Here is a 15,268-nt window from a genome sequence, read left to right as displayed (position 1 = left end):
TTTGATCTGAATGAGGACTGCTGGCACAGCATTTAGGCGACAGGTGGAATCTTGGTCATGCTCTGGTTTCTCTTCAGAACGAACAAATCTTTCGCCTTTTATTAAAGATTTCTGTGGAGAGGAGCAAAACTGAGTTTTATCTCAATTTTTGCATGCCCCATATTATTAGGGTTTCTTTTATCAGTTTAAAGACAGAACGAGTGTGCTTTCTTGTTAGCTTTAATGTAAGTTTATTTGCATAACAATGACTATAAATGTCTGTTTCTTTTCAAGCAGAACTTTCTTGACCATACTAATTGCTTGAAAGATCTGGGAGCACATGGAAAAGAGTACAAACCATGTTTATAGCAAGGGGAAGCCTGGTGAGAAATCTGCTTTCTTTCATTCAAATTGGGTGCTCACTTTGATCTGAATGAGAACTGCTGGCATGGCACTCAGGCGACAGGTGGAATCTTGGTCATGCTCTGGTTTCTCTTCAGAACTAACAAATATTTCGCCTTTTATTAAAGATTTCCGTGGAGAGGAGCAAAACTGAGTTTTATCTCAATTTTTGCATGCCCCATATTATTGGGGTTTCTTTTATCAGTTTAAAGACAGAACGAGTGTGCTTTCTTGTTAGCTTTAATGTAAGTTTATTTGCATAACAATGACAGTAAATGTTTGTTTCTTTTCAAACAGAACTTTCTTGACCATGCTACTTGCTTGAAAGATCTGGGAGCACATGGAAAACAGTACAAACCATGCAGTATCACAAGAGCCTTTATTTGATCTTTCATGAAGATAGAGCAGAATTGAGGACACGTCAACAATTTCTGCCGAAGGTGGTTCATCTTTCCACATGGTGCCTTTGGCCACTGACACCTTCGTTGAGTCAAAGTCTCTGGCTGTGGTCAGAACTTTGAAAATTTATGTCACCAGAACGGTTCAGATTAGGAAAACAGAGGCTCTGTTTGTCCTGTATGCTCCCATCAGGATTGGGTGTCCTGCTTCCATGTAGACCATTATGCGCTGGATCTGTGGTAAGATTCAGCATGCTCGTTCCACGGCAGGATTGCCGTTACTGAAGTAGGTGAAGACCCATTCTACTAGAAAGGTGGGTTCATCCTTGGCAGCTGGTCGGGGAGTCTCGGCATTGCAACTTTGCCGAGCAGCTATTTAGTAAACACTTTTGCTAAGTTTTACAAGTTTGATACCTTGGCTGATGATAACCTTAAGTTGGGTCATTCGGTGCTGCAGAGTCGTACGCACTCTCCCACCCGTTCAAGAGCTTTGGTATAACCCCATGGTTCTTAATGTGACCCCAGCATCCTCTAGGTCGTATGAGAAAATAGGATTTTAATACCTACCGGTAAATCCTTTTCTCTTAGTCTGTAGAGGATGCTGGGCACCCGTCCCAGTCCATACTGTGTCTGCAGTTATTACTTGTGGTTATACACATGTTGTGTTATGGTTCTGGTCAGCTTTTTGCTGCAATTGTTCATGCCGTTGGCTTGTGTTCTGTTGAATGCCACTTTCTGCGGCATGCTTAAGGTGTGAGCTGGTAAGATGCTCACCTTAGTTTAACAATAAATCCTTTCCTCGAAATGTCCGTCTCCCTGGGCACAGTTCCTATAACTGGAGTCTGGAGGAGGGGCATAGAGGGAGGAGCCAGTTCACACCCTTTGAAAGTCTTAAAGTGCCCATGTCTCTTGCGGATCCCGTCTATACCCCATGGTTCTTAATGTGACCCCAGCATCCTCTACGGACTAAGAGAAAAGAATGCCCTTGCGCACTATCCTGACTTCTCCTCCCGTCTGCTTACTTTGTGCCTTCCAACGCACAATGCGAACTACAGGTGGTGCTGCAGGGCCCACACCCTTTTACTTGCCTTACAGAACAGCTCTGGAGCTGTTACAGTGCCCAGCTGCTGCAAGAAATCAGCTTGAATGCTTCAGGGGATGGGGCATGGCCAACATGAGCCCCACACCAAAGGAGGGTGGGGGTGTTTAATGTGAACTAGGGGTCATCCAAGCACTGCAAAAGGCCGCCATGCCCTGCATGCCCCTTTTCTCTTTTCATATGCAGATGAGGGTTCCAGTCAACTTTGGCCCACTGCTTGGATAACATCACCGTATGCAAATCCGTCTGCTGCAGACCTTCCCCCAGGAATGCTTGTACTAGTTGTTGCATATGGTGCTTCAGTATTAGGCAGCCTTCCGCCCTCCCATGTTCATCTGAAAAGATGTGGTCTCCCTGCAGTTGTTGTCCCCAGACGAGAGTTCCCTTGTGCTTCCTCAGTTGAATCTCCTTAACTTGACGGGGGAGGGGCTGCCCGAGCAGCCACCCTCCCCAGCCCTATCCCAACTCATCCTTATTTTGCATATGAGATCTCTTGATCATGAAGATTGTTCTCACAGGGTGAGGTTCATCCATTATATTTTAAAATAGGAAGGTACAAATTACATATTTGAATTGCATCTATGTGCTGGATTCAAATGTCCCCCCCCCCCTTCCTTTCTCAATTGTGCCCGTCAGCAGCTATTCTAAGGTTGCTGCCAATGGGTGTGACACATTAATTTCTTCTGTGGGGTACACTGGACTCCACAAGGATTCACATTGGGGTGTAGAGTAGGATCTTGATCTGAGGCACCAACCGGCTCAAAGCTTTTGACTGTTCCCAAGAAGCTCAGTGCATTCTCCTCTATAACCCCGCTTCCATGAACAGGGAGCTCAGTTTGTAGTTGGTGCCTTCAGTAGCAGGCCGCTTAACAGGGGCCTGCCTCAGGCAGCCTATTCTTAGCTATTAATTTTGACAAGAAAAGAAGAACTTGTTTTATGAGAATCTACAAGGGCTGCAGCAGGCTAGGTCTAATAGACATCTTTACTGCAGCTTCATCACTCCCAGCGGCGCTGTATACTCCCGTGCCCTGGTTGCTGGGTCACTGCAGCGGAGGCTCCGGTTTCATCCTAAGGTCAGTCACACACACACCACCCTTCCGGATCACGAGGCCGCTGATGAAGGGGAGCGAGGCCGTAGGGGGTGGGCCGTGTGCGCACTGCGGTGGATACTGATTACTGGGCAGCCGCTCCACTAGCCACCAGGTACAGTTAAGGAGCACAGGTCTGGGGGTTTTTCTCCTATATTAACCCAATTTTGTACTGCCCGCAGCGCATTGTGATAGGTAATAGGGCCTGATTCAGGTTGGATTGCAATCACAATAAGCGATCCAACTGCAAAAATTGCTAAGAGCATACGCATGTGCCTGCATTTTCTGCGGCACCCCGCAGAGAATGTGATCGCCTCTGCCTGTCAATCGGGGCGGGGAAGGGGGGGAGAGGTGGGTCAGCAACACTCCATTTCCAAGTCAGAGATGGAGCGGTGCGGGGGCAAGGCTTCAAAATGGGGTCTGCAACAGAGGAGACACAGGAGGCATGGTCACAGCGGCTGTATGACATCACATTCAGCCGCTGTGATCACAAAAATGGTGGCGGCTTCCTGCGCGCACATACAGTCTGCCCCAGCAGGAGCCTACACCATTTTTTATGATCACGCTGAACTGCAGTGCGACTGCAATTACAGCATGGTCAAGAAGGGAGGCGTCATGCTGGGTGGCCATGCCCTGTCACTGTGCAGGAGCCAGCACCGCTCACACACTAGTCCCCGGGTGCAGCCCCCAACCCCCGGGACACCCGGAGCAACAAAATGTAGATTCAGGCCACCAGGCCACGCCCCTACCTATGAAACCATGCCTCCTTTTTACCATTGCGCTGCTTATCTGCGCGCACTGCATTACAATCTCCCTCGCCACCTCTCTGGGTGTCACCAGTGATAGTGACACCTCTGCCATGCTTGTAGCAGCTGGTCCTAAGATCTACGCCTCAAACCCTGAGTGTTTGCCCTTGTGACTTGTTGATCATCATAGCGAAGCAGATGCTTACAGAAAACTGCAGGGGCTTAGATTGAAAATAAAAAAATTGATGGGTATAAGGTAGAGAGGAGCGGGTTCGGTTCTCCGAGAACCGAATTCCCCACAAACTCCACGTGGTTTACACTGGTCCAAGGCAGGCTCGGTTGTTCCCGCCTGACTCGGAAAACCTGAACAAGGGAAAATGTCATCATCCCGCTGTCGGATTCTCGCGAGATTCGGATTCCATATAAAGAGCTGCGCGTTGCTGCCATTTTTACTCGTGCATTGAAGAGAGAGCGGAGAGGACGTGGCTATGTTCTCTCAGTGGAAATCTCAATATCAGTGCTCAGTATCAGTGGTTACTTATTGCTGCTCAGTAATACTAGTAGTGTGTCTCTCCTGCTCAGTGTCAGTTCTCAGTAGTATCCTCATCAGTGCTCAGTATCACTGCTCATTGTCTTGTGCTGCATTGTGGTGCTCAGCATACTACAGTACATTACTAATAGTCCAGTGCTGCATCTTGCTGCTCAGTGTCAGTTCTAGTATCCTCATCAGTGCTCACTATCACTGCTCATTGCATTGTGGTGTTCTGTATACTACAATAACATAGTAATATAGTAACATAGTTTTTGAGGTTGAATAGAGGCAAATTGCCCATCGTGTTCAACCTGTTTTAAGTTGTGATGATTCTACATACTTGCTGAATAATGTTTTATGACTAGTTAGCTACTATAACTCATGTTACCCCCGGATTAACCATGTTGATATTTTAAGTATTATAACCTTGGATAGCTTTTTCATTCAGAAATGTATCCATTCCTTTTTTAAATCCAATTACAGAGTCCGCCATTACCACCTTCCCTGGCAGGGAATTCCACATCCTGATTGCCCTAACAGTGAAGAATCCTTTCCTCCATTGCGTTCTGAACTTTCCTCCAGTCGCAGCGAGTGACCACGTGTTCTTTTAATAAATAATTCCTCTGATAACTCTTTGTTATGTATCTTTACATATTTGAAGATATTAATAATATCTCCTCTTAGGCACCTCTTTTCTAGTGTATAAATATTCAGCCTAGTAAGTCTTTCCTTATAGTCAAGTACTTTTAGGCCTTTAATCAATTTAGTCTTCAGGATCTCTTACACTTCCATGAGCAGCAGAGTAGTGCAATGGAAGCATGCTGGGCCCATACCCCAGAGGTCGATTGATCGAAACTATCCTCTGCTATGTGCATTTTTTTTTTATAATTAAAGTAATCAAAAACTGGGATTGATATTTTGGCTCTTTTATTTTTACTTAAAGTACAATAACTTTTATCATTTTAATTTGTTTTAATAGTATATTGACAGCATTGTTTTCTTTAAAAAATCCACTTAATTTTCTTTACCCTATTACTGAAATGGTAATTGACAAAAACAAACTACATTGTCACCAGAAGAGCAATGCAAAATGTACAAGTGATATATGAAAATCATCTTCCATCTTGAATTTCAATGATGCATTGGGACAACAATTTGTGAGAAACATCTTCACCCATAAAGAAAGATTTTCTTAATTCCTTACCTGTGTGCTGATTAGATATCACCTTGTTTTCACATTAAACAGACTTCCCCATGAGGAAGCAGCAATGATGCAGTGACGTTTCCTGGTGTCAACCTGTATTATTTCAGTAGACATTGAAATGAGGATGCATCTTTGATGCCTTTCCAATGAAGCAAGTTTAATTCAGTAATAGGTGAAAAACCATTCCTACAAAGGTGTTAATCAGAGACTTGGCTTTGTGGACACTTTTCAGAGAGCAAATTTGTTAGCATAAACATAAAATCAGAAAATGAAGAGCTGTTTAATCACTCAATTGTACTTTTCTGCCAGCATAATTTTTTTTCTCTGCAACCCACTGCTAAATTGTGCTTCCTAGCTGTTTTTTTATAAAATCACTTAATCAAATCTAACTCTGATTACATCAGAGAAGGCCAGGTACCCTACACCATAAGGGCGGTTTTTGAAATTTTGACTTGTCTACTTAAAGATCACCAAAATCTGATTACAAGGTCAATTACATCCCTGGGTGGGATTGAACCACCAACCTTTTGGTTAATAGCCAAACATGCTAACCGATTGCGCCACAGAGACACCTTGCAAAAGTCAATACTGACAAAGGCTAATAAGCATTCATCTAGAACGTTTCCTAGAAAAACTTTAAAAAGTCAATAATCTGGAGAATTTTTGTAAGAAACACATTGGTACTTTCCCATGATGAGTGAGTGCTTCAGGATTTCTTGCACTTACATGGGCTATTAACCAAAAGGTTGGTGGTTCAATCCCACCCAGGGATGTAATTGACCTTGTCAACAGATTTTGGTGATCTTTAAGAAGACAAGTCAAAATTTCATACCCCCTCTTATGGTGTAGGGTACCTGGCCTTCTCTGACGTAATCAGAGTTAGATTTAATTAAGTGATTTTATAAAAAACAGCTAGGAAGCACAATTTAGCAGTGGGTTGCAGAGAAAAAAATAACATTTTAAACCTACCGGTAATTTTTTTTTCTCGTAGTCCGTAGAGGATGATGGGGACTCCGTAAGGACCATGGGGGATAGACGGGCTCCGCAGCAGACATGGGCACTTTAAGAAAGACTTTTGATCTGGGTGTGCACTGGCTCCTCCCTCTATGCCCCTCCTCCATACCTCAGTTAGAGAAACTGTGCCCAGAGGAGACGGACAGTACGAGGAAAGGATTTTTGTTAATCCAAGGTCAAGATTCATACCAGCCACACCAATCACACCGTATAACTTGTGATATACTACCCAGTTAACAGTATGAAAACAACATAGCATCAGTCCAAGACCGATGAAAACTAACATATAACCCTTATGTAAGCAATAACTATATACAAGTCTTGCAGAAGTAGACCGCACTTGGGACGGGCACCCAGCATCCTCTACGGACTACGAGAAAAAGATTTACCGGTAGGTTTAAAATCTTATTTTCTCTTACGTCCTAGAGGATGCTGGGGACTCCGTAAGGACCATGGGGATTATACCAAAGCTCCCAAACGGGCAGGAGAGTGCGGATGACTCTGCAGCACTGATTGAGCAAACAGGAGGTCCTCCTCAGCCAGGGTATCAAACTTATAGAACTTTGCAAAGGTGTTTGAACCAACTTTGACCCACTGCATGGATGACATCACCATATGCAAATCCATCTGCGGCAGGCCTTCCCCCAGGAATGCTTGAACTAGTTGTTGCATTTGGTTTGTTGTTTGGGGGTGCTTCAGTATTAGGCAGCCTTCTGCCCTCCCATGTTCATCTGAAAATATGTGTTCTCCCTGCAGTTGTTGTCCCCAGATGAGAGTTCCCTTGTGCTGCCTCAGTTGAATCTCCTTTACTTGACAGAGATGTGCCTGAGCAGCGGCCCTCCCCAGCCCTATCCCAAATCATACTTATTTTGCATAGGAGATACCATGGTCATGAAGATTGTTCTCCCAGGGTTAGGTTCATTCATTGCATTCTGGGTATGCTGACCCCTGTGATTTCCCCAAATGTGGGAAACTCAACTGCATTATTTGTGGTAGTGGGGGACTGTGTTTGTGCTTTCCTCTGGTCAGCTCTGGTAAAAGTCAGATTTCTTTGTCTCAGATCTTCCTCTAGCCTTGTTCTTCTTTCGAGAGTTCCCTTGTGCTGCCTCAGTTGGATCTCCTTCACTTGACAGGGGGGTGCCCGAGCAGCGACCCTCCCCAGCTCTAGCCCAACTCCTACTTACCTGCCAGGTGAGATACTATGATCATGAAGATGCTTCTCCCAGGGCAAGGCTCAGCCATTGCACTCTGGGTGTGCTGCCCCTGCGATTTCCCCAAATGTGGGAAACTTGACTGCATAATTTGTGTTTCCCCTGGTCGGCTCTCATATAATTCAGATCTCTTTGTCTCAGGTCTCTCTCCAGCCTAGTTTGCTGTCTGTTTCCACTTCTTTTTTCTTGAGCCCCTCCCTTCTATACCCTTGTGCACTATCCTGACTTCTCCCGTCTCCTTACTTTGTGCCTTCCAACGCACAATGCAAACTACAGGTAGTGCTGCAGGGCCCACACCCTTTTACTTGCTTTACAGAGCAGCTCTGGAGCTGTTACAGTGCCCAGCTGCTGCAAGAAATCAGCTTGAATGCTTCAGGGGCTGGGGCATAGCCAACATGAGCCCCACACCGAAGGAGGGTGGAGGTGTTTAATGCGAACTAGGGGTCATCCAAGCGCCGCAAAAGGCCGCCATGCCCTGCACACCCCTTTATTCTTTTCATATGCAGACGAGGGTTGAAGCCAACTTTGACCCACTGCTTGGATGACATCACCATATTCAAATCCATCTGCTGCAGGCCTTCCCCCAGGAATGCTTGCACTAGTTGTTGCATTTGGTTTGTTATTTGGGGGTGCTTCAGTATTAGGCAGCCTTCTGCCCTCCCATGTTCATCTGAAAATATGTGTTCTCCCTGCAGTTGTTGTCCCCAGATGAGAGTTCCCTTGTGCTGCCTCAGTTGAATCTCCTTTACTTGACAGAGATGTGCCTGAGCAGCGGCCCTCCCCAGCCCTATCCCAAATCATACTTATTTTGCATAGGAGATACCATGGTCATGAAGATTGTTCTCCCAGGGTTAGGTTCATTCATTGCATTCTGGGTATGCTGACCCCTGTGATTTCCCCAAATGTGGGAAACTCAACTGCATTATTTGTGGTAGTGGGGGACTGTGTTTGTGCTTTCCTCTGGTCAGCTCTGGTAAAAGTCAGATTTCTTTGTCTCAGATCTTCCTCTAGCCTTGTTCTTCTTTCGAGAGTTCCCTTGTGCTGCCTCAGTTGGATCTCCTTCACTTGACAGGGGGGTGCCCGAGCAGCGACCCTCCCCAGCTCTAGCCCAACTCCTACTTACCTGCCAGGTGAGATACTATGATCATGAAGATGCTTCTCCCAGGGCAAGGCTCACCCATTGCACTCTGGGTGTGCTGCCCCTGCGATTTCCCCAAATGTGGGAAACTTGACTGCATAATTTGTGTTTCCCCTGGTCGGCTCTCATATAATTCAGATCTCTTTGTCTCAGGTCTCTCTCCAGCCTAGTTTGCTGTCTGTTTCCACTTCTTTTTTCTTGAGCCCCTCCCTTCTATACCCTTGTGCACTATCCTGACTTCTCCCGTCTGCTTACTTTGTGCCTTCCAACGCACAATGCAAACTACAGGTAGTGCTGCAGGGCCCACACCCTTTTACTTGCTTTACAGAGCAGCTCTGGAGCTGTTACAGTGCCCAGCTGCTGCAAGAAATCAGCTTAAATGCTTCAGGGGCTGGGGCATAGCCAACATGAGCCCCACACCGAAGGAGGGTAGAGGTGTTTAATGCGAACTAGGGGTCATCCAAGCGCCGCAAAAGGGCGCCATGCCCTGCACACCCCTTTTTTCTTTTCATATGCAGACGAGGGTTGAAGCCAACTTTGACCCACTGCTTGGATGACATCACCATATGCAAATCCATCTGCTGCAGGCCTTCCCCCAGGAATGCTTGCACTAGTAGTTGCATTTGGTTTGTTGTTTGGGGGTGCTTCAGTTTTAGGCAGCCTTCTGCCCTCCCATGTTCATCTGAAAATATGTGTTCTCCCTGCAGTTGTTGTCCCCAGATGAGAGTTCCCTTGTGCTGCCTCAGTTGAATCTCCTTTACTTGACAGAGATGTGCCTGAGCAGCGGCCCTCCCCAGCCCTATCCCAAATCATACTTATTTTGCATAGGATATACCATGGTCATGAAGATTGTTCTCCCAGGGTTAGGTTCATTCATTGCATTCTGGGTATGCTGACCCCTGTGATTTCCCCAAATGTGGGAAACTCAACTGCATTATTTGTGGTAGTGGGGGACTGTGTTTGTGCTTTCCTCTGGTCAGCTCTGGTAAAAGTCAGATTTCTTTGTCTCAGATCTTCCTCTAGCCTTGTTCTTCTTTCGAGAGTTCCCTTGTGCTGCCTCAGTTGGATCTCCTTCACTTGACAGGGGGGTGCCCGAGCAGCGACCCTCCCCAGCTCTAGCCCAACTCCTACTTACCTGCCAGGTGAGATACTATGATCATGAAGATGCTTCTCCCAGGGCAAGGCTCACCCATTGCACTCTGGGTGTGCTGCCCCTGCGATTTCCCCAAATGTGGGAAACTTGACTGCATAATTTGTGTTTCCCCTGGTCGGCTCTCATATAATTCAGATCTCTTTGTCTCAGGTCTCTCTCCAGCCTAGTTTGCTGTCTGTTTCCACTTCTTTTTTCTTGAGCCCCTCCCTTCTATACCCTTGTGCACTATCCTGACTTCTCCCGTCTGCTTACTTTGTGCCTTCCAACGCACAATGCAAACTACAGGTAGTGCTGCAGGGCCCACACCCTTTTACTTGCTTTACAGAGCAGCTCTGGAGCTGTTACAGTGCCCAGCTGCTGCAAGAAATCAGCTTGAATGCTTCAGGGGCTGGGGCATAGCCAACATGAGCCCCACACCGAAGGAGGGTGGAGGTGTTTAATGCGAACTAGGGGTCATCCAAGCGCTGCAAAAGGCCGCCATGCCCTGCACACCCCTTTATTCTTTTCATATGCAGACGAGGGTTGAAGCCAACTTTGACCCACTGCTTGGATGACATCACCATATTCAAATCCATCTGCTGCAGGCCTTCCCCCAGGAATGCTTGCACTAGTTGTTGCATTTGGTTTGTTGTTTGGGGGTGCTTCAGTATTAGGCAGCCTTCTGCCCTCCCATGTTCATCTGAAAATATGTGTTCTCCCTGCAGTTGTTGTCCCCAGATGAGAGTTCCCTTGTGCTGCCTCAGTTGAATCTCCTTTACTTGACAGAGATGTGCCTGAGCAGCGGCCCTCCCCAGCCCTATCCCAAATCATACTTATTTTGCATAGGAGATACCATGGTCATGAAGATTGTTCTCCCAGGGTGAGGTTCATTCATTGCATTCTGGGTATGCTGACCCCTGTGATTTCCCCAAATGTGGGAAACTCGACTGCATTATTTGTGGTAGTGGGGGACTGTGTTTGTGCTTTCCTCTGGTCAGCTCTGGTAAAAGTCAGATTTCTTTGTCTCAGATCTTCCTCTAGCCTTGTTCTTCTTTCGAGAGTTCCCTTGTGCTGCCTCAGTTGGATCTCCTTCACTTGACAGGGGGTGCCCAAGCAGCAATCCTCCACAGCTCTAGCCCAACTCCTACTTACCTGCCAGGTGAGATACTATGATCTTCACTGTTAGGGCAATCAGGATGTGGAATTCCCTGCCAGGGAAGGTGGTAATGGTGGACTCTGTAATTGGATTTAAAAAAGGAATGGATACATTTCTGAATGAAAAAGCTATCCAAGGTTATAATACTTAAAATATCAACATGGTTAATCCAGGGGGAACATGAGTTGTAGTAGTTAACTAGTCATAAAACATTGTGAAGGCAGGGGAGAAGAACAAGCGCCATATGGTGTAGTATTTTGAATAAATTGGAGTGATAGATAGGTATATACGAAGTAAGTACCGGATAGATTCTTGAGATTAGGCCTGTCTGTCTCACTAAATTCTTTGTGGCTGTTCCCCACCTAGGAGACAAAAGATCATCGCCATATGGTGTAGTAACCTCAGATATATCTTGGGGTACCCTCCCCTCTATTTCATGCGTACCAAAAGGAAAATTCAATATAGCATATAGGATATATTTATATCCAGGTAGATCAAGTCGGTCCAATATGATGTAATGGCTGAATCAGTCGACTGTTGCTGCCTTATATAGTATTATCAATAAAAAATTTTAATCCACAAAATAATAATACAAATTCAGATAAAAAATAAATAAAACAAATCAGAAAATCTTAGCTGATTGGTGTAGGCAGTAGTTAGGTCAGTCTCAACGCGTTTCGCCTCCAGGGCTTCCTCAGGAGAATACATCATATCAAAAGATACACATATTTATAGTGCTTTCAGTTTCATTTTGGCCAGCACTTCCGGTTCGCGTCATTTCCGGAACCGGAAGTGCTCGGTCCGACTTACATACTAAATGCATATGTGGCTTGATATTTAACATTAGATTGCATTGGTGGTGCAGTGTTAATATAAATTTTAGATCAGTCTGTATAAGTAGCGCAAGACGGACATAGAGTCCGTTTGCTCCGTGAAACCGGAAGTGACGCGGCTCGTCCCGGCCACTGCCGCGTCACTTCCGGTTTAGGTTAGAACCGGAAGTGCTGGCCAAAACGAAACTGAAAGCACTATAAATATGTGTATCTTTTGATATGATGTATTCTCCTGAGGAAGCCCTGGAGGCGAAACGCGTTGAGACTGACCTAACTACTGCCTACACCAATCAGCTAAGATTTTCTGATTTGTTTTATTTATTTTTTATCTGAATTTGTATTATTATTTTGTGGATTAAAATTTTTTATTGATAATACTATATAAGGCAGCAACAGTCGACTGATTCAGCCATTACATCATATTGGACCGACTTGATCTACCTGGATATAAATATATCCTATATGCTATATTGAATTTTCCTTTTGGTACGCATGAAATAGAGGGGAGGGTACCCCAAGATATATCTGAGGTTACTACACCATATGGCGATGATCTTTTGTCTCCTAGGTGGGGAACAGCCACAAAGAATTTAGTGAGACAGACAGGCCTAATCTCAAGAATCTATCCGGTACTTACTTCGTATATACCTATCTATCACTCCAATTTATTCAAAATACTACACCATATGGCGCTTGTTCTTCTCCCCTGCCTTCACAGAATTTCATGACTGAACATACCCAAGTCATATTCTGAAGAACTGAGCAGCCACCAAAGAAGTTTGGAGAGGTGTTTTCTGACGGAGCATCCACAACTGACTGAATCCAAACAGTAGAACCTGTTTGACGACCCTTTGCTTTAAAGGAATATTTGGACGCGAGACTAAGCGCACTGACCTTAAAAAAACTCCCAGTCATAAAACATTATTCAGCAAGTATGTAGAATCATCACAACTTAAAACAGGTTGAACACGATGGGCAATTTGCCTCTTTTCAACCTCAAAAACTATATTACTATATGTTACTATATTACTATGTTACTGTAGTATACAGAACACCACAATGTAATGAGCAGTGATAGTGAGCACTGATGAGGATACTAGAACTGACACTGAGCAGCAAGATGCAGCACTGGACTATTAGTAATGTACTGTAGTATGCTGAGCACCACAATGCAGCACAAGACAATGAGCAGTGATACTGAGCACTGATGAGGATACTACTGAGAACTGACACTGAGCAGGAGAGACACACTACTAGTATTACTGAGCAGCAATAAGTAACCACTGATAATGAGCACTGATATTGAGATTTCCACTGAGAGAACATAGCCACGTCCTCTCCGCTCTCTCTTCAATGCACGAGTAAAAATGGCGGCAACGCGCAGCTCTTTATATGAAATCCGAATCTCGCGAGAATCCGACAGCGGGATGATGACATTTTCCCTTGTTCAGGTTTTCCGAGTCAGGCGGGAACAACCGAGCCTGCCTCGGACCAGTGTAAACCACGTGGAGTTCGTGGGGAATTCGGTTCTCGGAGAACCGAACCCGCTCCTCTCTACCTTATACCCATAATTTTTTTAATTTTCAATCTAAGCCCCTGCAGTTTTCTGTAAGCATCTGCTTCGCTATGATGATCAACAAGTCACAAGGGCAAACACTCAGGGCTTGAGGCGTAGATCTTAGGACCAGCTGCTACAAGCATGGCAGAGGTGTCACTATCACTGGTGACACCCAGAGAGGTGGCGAAGGAGATTGTAATGCAGTGCGCGCAGATAAGCAGCGCAATGGTAAAAAGGAGGCATGGTTTCATAGGTAGGGGCGTGGCCTGGTGGCCTGAATCTACATTTTGTTGCTCCGGGTGTCCCGGGGGTTGGGGGCTGCACCCGGGGACTAGTGTGTGAGCGGTGCTGGCTCCTGCACAGTGACAGGACATGGCCACCCAGCATGACGCCTCCCTTCTTGACCATGCTGTAATTGCAGTCGCACTGCAGTTCAGCGTGATCATAAAAAATGGTGTAGCCTTCTGCTGGTGCAGACTGTATGTGCGCGCAGGAAGCCGCCACCATTTTTGTGATCACAGCGGCTGAATGTGATGTCATACAGCCGCTGTGACCACGCCCCCTGTGTCTCCTCCGTTGCAGACCCCATTTTGAAGCCTTGCCCCCGCACCGCTCCATCCCTGACTTGGAAATGGAGTTTTGCTGACCCCCCTCTCCCCCCCTGCCCCGATTGACAGGCAGAGGCGATCGCATTCTCTGCGGGGTGCCGCAGAAAATGCAGGCACTTGCGTATGCTCTTAGCAATTTTTGCAGTTGGATCGCTTATTGTGATTGCAATCCAACCTGAATCAGGCCCTATTACCTATCGCAATGCGCTGCGGGCAGTACAAAATTGGTTTAATATGGGAGAAAAACCCCCAGACCTGTGCTCCTTAACTGTACCTGGTGGCTTGTGGAGCGGCTGCCCAGTAATCAGTGTCCACGCCAGTGCGCACACGGTCCACCCCCTATGGCCACGCTCCCCTTCATCAGCGGCCTCGTGATCCGGAAGGGCGGTGTGTGTGTGATTGACCTTAGGAAGAAACCGGAGCCTCCGCTGCAGTGACCCAGCAACCAGGGCACGGGAGTATACAGCGCCGCTGGGAGTGATGAAGCTGCAGTAAAGATGTCTATTAGACCTAGCCTGCTGCAGCCCTTGTAGATTCTCATAAAAAAAGTTCTTATTTTCTTGTCAAAATTAATAGCTAAGAATAGGCTGCCTGAGGCAGGCCCCTGTTAAGTGGCCTGCTACTGAAGGCACCAACTACAAACTGAGCTCCCTGTTCATGGAAGCGGGGTTATAGAGGAGAATGCGCTGAGCATCTTGGGAACAGTCAAAAGCTTTGAGCCGGTTGGTGCCTCAGATCAAGATCCTACTCTACACCCCAATGTGAATCCTTGTGGAGTCCAGTGTACCCCACAGAAGAAATTAATGTGTCACACCCATTGGCAGCAACCTTAGAATAGCTGCTGACGGGCACAATTGAGAAAGGAAGGGGGAGGAACATTTGAATCCAGCACATAGATGCAATTCAAATATGTAATTTGAACCTTCCTATTTTAAAATATAATGGATGAACCTCACCCTGTGAGAACAATCTTCATGATATAGAGATCTCATATGCAAAATAAGCATGAGTTGGGATAGGGCTGGGGAGGGTGGCTGCTCGGGCAAGCCCCTCCCCCGTCAAGTTAAGGAGATTCAACTGAGGAAGCACAAGGGAACTCTCGTCTGGGGACAACAACTGCAGGGAGACCACATCTTTTCAGATGAACATGGGAGGGCGGAAGGCTGCCTA

General features: G+C 46.1%; 7 non-coding genes and 3 pseudogenes across 7 annotated transcripts; 9 read left to right on the top strand and 1 right to left on the bottom strand.

The window, feature by feature from the left end:
• Positions 1-57: 57 nt before the first annotated feature.
• LOC134999560 (U5 spliceosomal RNA) lies at positions 58-173 on the top strand. Its single transcript, XR_010201638.1, has one exon. It is a non-coding gene; the product is annotated as a U5 spliceosomal RNA (small nuclear RNA).
• Positions 174-459: 286 nt separating this feature from the next.
• Positions 460-575, top strand: LOC134999579 (U5 spliceosomal RNA). The gene has a single exon (XR_010201658.1). It is a non-coding gene; the product is annotated as a U5 spliceosomal RNA (small nuclear RNA).
• Positions 576-5,944: 5,369 nt separating this feature from the next.
• Positions 5,945-6,018, bottom strand: TRNAN-AUU (transfer RNA asparagine (anticodon AUU)). Its single transcript has one exon. It is a non-coding gene; the product is annotated as a tRNA-Asn (tRNA).
• Positions 6,019-7,322: 1,304 nt separating this feature from the next.
• On the top strand, positions 7,323-7,486 carry LOC134999486 (U1 spliceosomal RNA). The gene has a single exon (XR_010201566.1). It is a non-coding gene; the product is annotated as a U1 spliceosomal RNA (small nuclear RNA).
• Positions 7,487-7,638: 152 nt separating this feature from the next.
• On the top strand, positions 7,639-7,780 carry LOC135000092 (U1 spliceosomal RNA; annotated as a pseudogene).
• Positions 7,781-8,472: 692 nt separating this feature from the next.
• Positions 8,473-8,636, top strand: LOC134999475 (U1 spliceosomal RNA). Its single transcript, XR_010201555.1, has one exon. It is a non-coding gene; the product is annotated as a U1 spliceosomal RNA (small nuclear RNA).
• A 152-nt stretch (positions 8,637-8,788) lies between these two features.
• LOC135000014 (U1 spliceosomal RNA) lies at positions 8,789-8,930 on the top strand (annotated as a pseudogene).
• Positions 8,931-9,622: 692 nt separating this feature from the next.
• Positions 9,623-9,786, top strand: LOC134999697 (U1 spliceosomal RNA). The gene has a single exon (XR_010201773.1). It is a non-coding gene; the product is annotated as a U1 spliceosomal RNA (small nuclear RNA).
• A 152-nt stretch (positions 9,787-9,938) lies between these two features.
• LOC135000013 (U1 spliceosomal RNA) lies at positions 9,939-10,080 on the top strand (annotated as a pseudogene).
• Positions 10,081-10,772: 692 nt separating this feature from the next.
• Positions 10,773-10,936, top strand: LOC135000023 (U1 spliceosomal RNA). Its single transcript, XR_010202063.1, has one exon. It is a non-coding gene; the product is annotated as a U1 spliceosomal RNA (small nuclear RNA).
• The last annotated feature ends 4,332 nt before the right edge of the window (positions 10,937-15,268 follow it).

The sequence above is a fragment of the Pseudophryne corroboree genome, unplaced genomic scaffold, assembly GCF_028390025.1.
Source record: "Pseudophryne corroboree isolate aPseCor3 unplaced genomic scaffold, aPseCor3.hap2 scaffold_150, whole genome shotgun sequence".
In the NCBI taxonomy this organism is placed as follows: Eukaryota; Metazoa; Chordata; class Amphibia; order Anura; family Myobatrachidae; genus Pseudophryne; species Pseudophryne corroboree.
The sequence above is the reverse complement of the archived record's forward strand: the minus strand, read 5'-3'. Positions and strand labels throughout refer to the sequence as shown.